Source organism: Heterocephalus glaber, unplaced genomic scaffold (genome assembly GCF_053883595.1).
Source record: "Heterocephalus glaber isolate CG9 unplaced genomic scaffold, H.glaber_assembly_v1.0 deba00001472, whole genome shotgun sequence".
In the NCBI taxonomy this organism is placed as follows: Eukaryota; Metazoa; Chordata; class Mammalia; order Rodentia; family Bathyergidae; genus Heterocephalus; species Heterocephalus glaber.
Genome location: NW_028258315.1, coordinates 48,200,158 through 48,209,000, shown reverse-complemented (window position 1 = coordinate 48,209,000; position 8,843 = coordinate 48,200,158).

The following is an 8,843-nucleotide window of genomic DNA, read 5'->3' as shown; positions in this document are numbered from 1 at the left end:
AGCTTGGAAACAGCCCAAGTGCCCATCAACTAGAAACTGGATAAAGAAGACGTGTGTGTTTTTTTTTTTTTTATAAAATGGAGTACTACTCAGCCATAAAGAATGAGAAACTAGAGTCATTTATAGCTAAATGGATGCATATTGAGGCCATTCTCTTAAGTGAAATAAATAGGACACACATGTGTCAATACCAAATAGTTTCTCTAGTGTGAGAAACTGAGAGTGTAAATAAGGACTAAAAGGATTAATAACTAATAATTGATACTTTGAAATAGGAAAAGGTCCAAAGGGGTAGGGGTGGTGGGAGGAGATGGGGAAAGGAAAGAATAGAAAGGAAAAATTATGAGAAAAGAAAAAAAAATGGAATCAAAGTCTATGTAAATAGGGAAGGGTGGAGCGGTGAAGGGCGCACAGGTAATGGGAAAAAATTAAGAACAAAGATACATCATGTACAAGCACCCAGTGATAAATGTAAACATGCTGTATACCTAAAATGTACCAATAAAAGAATTTAAGCAAAAAAAAAAGAATTATTTTAACATCCTCTTTATAAATTTGTATATCATTTGTGAGCAGTGTGGGCTAAGCTTCTCTGGTTAGTTTTAATACAGGCAGTATATTTACTTCCTCAAGTAAGCACTAATGGAAAAAAGTTAGACTCATGTGAGATGGCTTCTAGTCTTTTTGTTAAGCATTGTATTGTCGTTGGCAAGTCATGCAACCCCTATGAATGGCAGTTTGCTTATCAGTAAAATAGAACAATTTGTAGCTGTCCTGTAGGCTTGGCAAATTGGAAAGTACTATGGAAAACTGAAAGTGCTAGAGAAACAGAGATATGTATTACCTCTGGTTTGCCAGCATTTAAGTTATGACATAACCAAGTACTATGTATCCAGACCTCAAAACATCACTTAGAGCTGGGCATGGTGCCACACCCCTGTAATCCTAGCACTCTGAGAAGCTGAGGCAGAAGGAGCACAAGTTCAAGCCCAGCTGGGTGAACTTAGTACTTAGTGAGATGCTTTCAAAAAATAAAAAATGTACAAAAGGGGTGGGGATGTAGCTGAGTATGAAGGTCCTGAATTCAATCTCCAGTAGCAAAAAGTCAATCAATAAATCTAGCAGTTTGATTTTTCTCTAACAATATTCCTTATGAATTTATCCTAAAAAACAGAGGAATATATGAAGATATTCTGAAAGCATTGCCAATGAGGGTGAACTATTGAGAGGAACCTAAGTGCCCAACAATAGGGGTTTGGCTATTACTTATATTATGGCTATATTTAGGAATACTATACCTATATGAGAATTCATGCCATGTTGCTAAGCAAAAATTTGTATAGGTGACATGACAATATTTAACCATAGGACCTCAGGTTTTTGGTGTGTGGAGATAATATATATATGAAAAACTAGGGTAGATAAAATATTAACATTCATTTCTGAGTTGGAGTATCAGTGATGCTTTATTTTAGGGGCATTTTTGAAGTCATAAAGCAAAAAATCTTTTTGTTAGATATATTTGTATATATCTATATCGATCTTTATCTCATTGGTTCTCAATTAGGGGTGATTTTGCACCCCATTCCCACCAACTGTGCAAGTTTTGGCAATGCCTGGTGTTACCTGCAGTTGTCACAACTGGGGGCTATTACTGCATTTGATGGGTAGAGGAATTCTGCTAACCACCCTGTAACACACAGGATACCCTCGCCAAGAATTCTCCAGCAAAAATGTCCCTGGTGTCAGGGTTGGGAAACCTGAGCATTTCCTCCTAGGCCAGAACTCTGACATCAGTCTGTGAACAGGGCTGGAGAACAAGGGAGAGTGTCCGCAGTGACCCCTCCTGGTAATCCCCCGCATCGCCTCTTACCTTCTTTCTGCTTCTTCCCCTCCACCCAGCTGTGGAATCCATACCATTGTCTAAAAGGTACAAGGGAGGCTTTTTTCCCCAATCTGTTGTTCAGGGTGTGCTGTGGCTTTTTGATATTCAAAAGCCTGGCTTCTAGGGCTCAGAAACCCTTTCAAAACTATTATCTCTGGCCTGGATTTCAGCAGCCTATTTTGAAACTCATAAGCCATGGCTTTGTCTCTTTGTTCTCCGAATTTTGCTTTGGTATATTTTCCCCTAGGGCTGTAAGTGTACTCTTCTAGCTGCTGGAATTTGTTGAAGGCAGGGAAGGAAAGAAGGGTCACAATGGAGTCAAAGGAGTATTAAAAAAATCATCTCAGCACAATTGCAGTATTTATTATTTAAAATTTGTCAATGTGTGCTAATAACTTTACAGAAAGAGTGCCGAGGTGATAAATCACACTTTACTTTTGTTGTTAAAAATCAGATTAAAGTGTTAGAATGTTTGGAAGTCATCAGGATAAATTCAACTCAGTTTGGAGCCTTTTTTGCCAGGACTGGGTGCAAGTGTTGCCTTGTGGGTCCCCATACTCACTCTGACACCCACTCCTTCATGTTTTCCAGGTCCTACCTCATTCTCTTCAGCCTGGCCCTCCATGCCTGTGCTAATTTGCAAGATGTGTTTAGAAATTCAAATGGAAAAGAGAAAGTCTCTTGAGATTTTCAGATGGGGCACAGTGTGAGGGTGAAAACCAATGTGAGCATAACAGTAAAATGGCCAGATCCTAGAAAATAAACCGCTCAAGGTTCCTTCCATTTCCCTGCACCTAGAACCATGGACATTATCAATCTCTACACATCTGACCTCAATCTTTCTTTTGGGGACAGAGTACTGAATTAGGATTCTCTATAGAAACAGGACCAATAGGATAAACATACATTTTTGAGATTCATTATGAAGTACTGGACCACATGATTACAGAGGGAAGACATCCTCTGATCTGCTGTGTTCAAGGTGGAGGCTTAGCAGAGCCAGTGGTGGAGTTCACAGGCCTGAGCAACCAATAGCTTAGTGTGCAGATTCTGGTTTGGTTCTAAAGGCCTAAGAACTTGGAATGGTGAGAGTAAGAGAAGATCCAGGTCCCTGCTCAAACAGAGAGCCTGCCTGGAACCCCCAGTAAACTGAGGTAGCTACTCCATGAATCTCTTTTTCAGGGACTATAGTGGTCTCTGAATCAATGCTTCCCTTTGCTCTGATCTCCAGTCTTGGTAGCTGGCTTCTTCTGATCTTTAATTGCACACTGCTCACAATTGTCTGTCCTGGTTTCTATTTTATAACATTTAGATCAAATGTCCCAACTACTCATCACTTGGAATCCCATTTCCAAAAACCAGGGGGAAAAGTCTGATCAACTCATGCCACTTCTCCAGCTAGACCACAAAAATTGGAGGTACTGGATGTATGGACAGTACTTGGCAAAGGAACTCAAACAAAAACTAATTAGATGTTGCCATGTGGTTGGGTAATATCGGACCTGGCTAGTTGATCAATCAGAGAATAGGTGGAACATACTCCTTTATTTGGTGTTAATCACCATTGTGTGAAGATCCCTTTTTAGTTAATCTATAACCATATGATTATGGCCTGGATGCCATTCATCCCCTCTGCCAGACCTGGTCATGAGATGGGCTTATGAAATAACCTGGGCCAGATTTTAAAAATTTGAAGCTGGAGGAGAATCCTTGTTGCTTTGGAATCACATAGCTGAAAGGATATGGTTTGGGATCATTGAAGAATATCTTCCCTGTCTTTTGGAAGAAGCCTCTTCTTGCTAAGAGGGACTGAAGCCAATCCAAACAAACACACAGCCAAGAGTGGGAGACGTACCTACAGATGCTTTGCCTTGAGTACTAGTATCCAACTACCCTTCTGGAACATCCCAGTTATATAAATAGATAGCTGTCCTTTTTTACTAATCCCAATTTGTGTTGTTTCTGTCACTTGCAATCAAGGGGTTTCGCTTGTATACTCTCTCAGAAGGGGAGGTTTGGCATGCAGGCAAACGTCCCATGCTGCATCCAACTTGAAATCCATGGGATTTGAGGTCCATTGATAGGTTTAGTTTCCCCAGTGGGTAAGACCTTGATCAAGAGTATTCCAAATGTCAGATGTCCAAGTGGAGCCTCTTAAATCCTACTTTAACATTCATGACCTTTTAGTAAATAATGTTGTTCCAAGGTAGAGGCAAAAAATCAAGTCCAAAAATAAAAGTCAAATGGCATGTGGTTTTTGTTGCATGTATTAAAATAGGATAGATGGAAAAAAATTGGAATGAAATTTAGTGTTTATTTTTCTGCTTTTTTACTTTTAATTTTTTTATGCTTTCTTCAAAACTTTGTGCTAGAAGTCTTAGAAAATAAATAGGGCAGATCAGGACTGGAAGCATGGTTTCTTATTTCACTTTTCCTTTGTCACAAAATTACCTTGCAAGATACAGGCTCGGCAATCTCAAAAGTTCCAAAGATATTTAATTATCAGTGTGTTGCATGTAGAGTGTGTTGATCCTGGGGAAGCCAAGTTGGTGAGTGGACAGGGAAGAGACCTCTGTACCCATGATCACTTGGTGTGAACAGAGTGGCTGAGCTAGTGTGACAGTTAAGCTTAACTGTCAACTTGATTAGCTTGAGAGTCTCCCAGGGAATTAGTAATAGACATTCCTGGATGTATCTGGGTGGGTGATGGAGGCATGACCTTGGTGTCAGGTAAAAGGGCCGAAGACCAAGACCAGACCAGGCCACAACAAGCCTTTATTAGGGGAATAGATCTGCCGGGCTGTCTCTGAACAAAGGAGAGACAAAAGCAATATGGCTGGGGCAGGGAGAGTCTTTTATAGAGACTGGGGTGGAGCTTGTAGGGGCTGAGGCAGGGTTGAGTGAGATAGTGACTAGGGAATGGAGGAGCCGGTGATGTCACTAGGTGGTAGGAGGTGAGCGAGTATTAGGTTACTGTCTAGGTGGGAACAGGGGCATGCTGGGAAGAAGGGTTTGTTCTTTGGTGGGAGCAACCATCTTGGCATGATGTCACACAGGGGAGGGGCAAGGCACCATAGGAAGAGGGCAGCTACTATACATAATAGCTGCTGAGGTGGTGGGAGACCTATCACTTGGGATCCATAGCTCTTTCTTTACCCCTTCCTCTCTGGCACTGTTCCCCTGCTTGGCTTCCTGGCTGCCATGAACTAAGCAGCTTTGCTCTGCCATGCCCATCTGTCATAATGTTCTTGCCTTAAAGCCAACCAACATGGACTGAATCCTCTGAAACCATGAACCAAATGAAAACTCTCTTCCTTTATGTTGTGGGTATTAAGTGTTTAGTCCAAGTGTTGGGAGCAATGCTACATAATTCTAGGGAAAATTCATTTGAGTAGGCCTAGTTCTCCTGCCTACAGCCCAGCTAGGACATTCCAGACATAATTGCATTTTGGCCTCTGATCACAACTGAGACCTCAGTGATTCTTTCATCTCCAGGACAAGACCACACCTGTGGGAGATGGCAGGGAGGAACCAAATCTTCATCTGCATAATTCTTCATTGTTCTTAGATTTCCACTGCCCCCCAGCTTTTTGTTATACCTTGTTTATCCCAATGTGAAGTACTGAACTCTATTTTTCACTTGTTACATTTGTTTCCCCATGTACTGAATAAAAGGTGCTGCAAGCTAGAGGGTTTTTGTTTTTGCTGCCCAGAGCAGCACTGATCAGACCCAAAGCTCAGCTTCTTCTCAGTCTCATTTTTCTACCTTTCCTGTAATTCGCCGTGTGCTGCCATGGCTCACAGGAGACTAGGACTTAAAGCAGAGGTTCTGGTAACGTCCCCTTCCCCTGTTCCCTACATCCAAGCAATGAGAAGGCTGACCAATACAGCTAGAAAAGAAAGAGATATTAAGGGAATTGTCTGATTAGGCTTATGGGGGACATGTGAAGACACTACATTCTCTGTTTCCTTAGAATACCATTCTCATCAGCCATTTCTGCCAATGGAGTCATTTCTGCATTGATAAATATCACCTCCCTTTGAATTGTATTGTGCCCCACCTCTACAGTTTTGCCATATGCTTAAATTATTGTTTTACTAATATTTTTCTTTGGTTGGAACTCCTTTAAATTTAACTTCATTCTGAATAACAGTATTCATAAAATCACAGTTATTGACATTCTTTTTTAACTTTTTTCCAATGTACATTAAAAGGAATTACAACTATTAAAAATTCTGTGTTTCGGGTAAAAATCGTTTTACAACTCATGCATAGGATAAAAACAACATTTTGGAAAAGAGTGGGTTTTTACGGTGTTTTCTTGTATTACAGCACAAATGTGTTACAAATATTGGTGGGATCACATAAGATTGTATCTGAATGTCATTAGTATACTTGATGAGGTCACCTGTTAGAATCTAGATGGTGAAGACATAGAAAACCAGTGAATTTTAATGGGGGAGAGAAGTTAGTTAAAAAATTTCTTCCTTATAGATTGGCAGTCCTGTGGGGGTTGGATCTTGATTTACCATGTTCACTAATATATACTGGTAAGTAGTAGAGACTCTGGCACATAGTAGGCACTCAATAAATATTTATTGGAGGAAGAAAATATGAACCAAATAAAGAAATACATCCAGATGATTATGGTACATATTTGTAAGTTCTTTGAGAGATTAGGGATGTCCTTCAGAATGCATCTCAAGTGCCTAGTACAATGTCAAGTACATAAACCAAGTCAGGTTTTTTAAAAAACCAAAATATATTTAATATAAGTTAATAATTTGTGGTTGAATATAAATTGAATTATATTTCACATTTTAAGGTTTAAACACTTGACATTTAAACAGAAGCAGAATTATAAATTTATGACTAGTGGTGGTAAAAGTTCATCTAACATATAATTGACCATCCTATCCTTTTTTCTTCTTTTTTTTTGTGGCACTGGAGGTTGAACACATGAACTTTGCACTGAACTACATCCACATCCCTTTTCTTATTTGTAATTTTAAGATTGGCTTTCATTAAGTCACTAATTGCCCAGGCTGGGCTCGAACCTGCAGTCTTCCTGCTTCAGTCTCCTGGGATTACAGGCATGTGCCACCACACCTGGCCATTTTTAAGTGTATAGTGTACACCAGTGGGTGTACATCTCCTGAACTCTTTTTGTCTTATAATGTGGAGTTCTTCCCTAACCCCACCCCCTAGCAACTACATCTCCTTTCTATTTCTATGAATTTGGCTATTTTCATGTGAGTGAAAATGCCTCATGTAAGTGGAATCATACAATATTTAGTGTTTTTAGTAACTAGGTTATTTCATTTAGCAAAATATCTTTGTTATGGCTTGTGTCTAGATATCCCCCCAAAGCTTCATGTGGTCATAGGTGGGGCTTTACAGAGGTGGTTAGATATAGAGTATGTGCTGCTGGGATCAAGGATGTGCTGTTGGGATTGACTCATGGTGTGATGCTAAGATTAACCCTGCCCACCCTTAGGGTGGATAGCCTGGATAAGATATAAAGGACAGAAAGAATGTTGCTTGTTGCTTGCTGCTTGTTGCCTTGCTGACTTCTGCCTTTCATGAACTGTTTCTCCTCTGTGATGTCCTTCTACCATGCTGTCCTGTCTTGGAGTCAGCCAAGTAAGGACTGAAACCTCTACAAACTGTGAGCCAAATAAACTTTTCCTCCTTTAACTTTGAATGTCAGGTATTTTATCTCAGCAACAAGAAAAGTTAACTAGGATAGCCTTCAAGATTCATCCATGTTGGAGAATGTGTCAAAATTTCCTTCCATTTTAAAATTAGATAATATTCTATTGTGAAAAAATATAAAAACATATACAATACATTTTGTTTACCTATTTGTCTGTTGAAACAACTTGGTTGTTTCCATATTCAGCTGTTGCAAATCATGCTGCTGTAACTTGGGTGTACAAATATTCTTTGGTAAGCAGAAATTTTAAATGAATTAGTAAAAGGATCAATGAAAGAATGCAGGAATGAGTGATAACACTCATCTTCTGTGCAGCTGAGAGCTATGTGACCACATTGGGAGCTGTTGGGATAGAAGGGATGGGAAGAAGTGAGGGTACCAAAAAGAACATTATTTCTTTGATGGGGCTAGTCCTGCTGGGAACCTAGCTTGTATCTCTCCACATAACAACTCTTATGTTATCTCTAAAAACACACACCCTGCTGTGGTTTCATAAATCCCTCTTATGCTAATTTTCCCTGAAGTGCTGTTCTTTTCCAGGACATAAAATATTGAAACAGTTGTGGTCAGCAAAGGGAAGGATAGTAAAACCCACCTGAGCTTTCCAAAGCAAACAGCCAGACACCTTGTCTGAGTTCCAGAAGTCTAAAACAAGCCTGACCAAACCATCCAGGGCAGGAAGTCATTTAACAGCTGAAATGGCCACCCACTTCCTGAGAAAGGTGGGGGAATCCAGGACCCAACAAGAGCTGCCTCACATCTTCTTACCATTGCAAGTTCATGGGCTTTCTCTCTGACCAACACTGTGGGGAAGCCATGAGAATAGAAAGTGAGTTGCAGAGAGCAGCTGAAGCTGTTTTTAAATGTTCATTCTCAGGCAGGAAGATCTATTAGTATCTGTGTAAAGAGGGCCAGAACCTGTAACTGCACATTGCTTACAGTGCTTGGTCTGATGAAGAGGACGTTATTTCCTTCCCTACTATTTGAATAAGAGAAGCTGTCAATATATGAGATACAGATGTATGTCAAAGTAGGCTGAGCTCTAAGAATCTTGACTCATATTTCCTTAGAGGATGCTAAAGAATACATAGGCTAGAAACAACACTATACCAGTTGTTTCATTTATCAAAGTACTCACAGGTCCCAGTTTGAAGCAAGAGAAAGCACAGCAAAGATCCAGCTAGAAAAGTGATCTTGAAAGCTAGAGGCTGGGGTAAATAACAAAAAGTAAGAAAATAGCA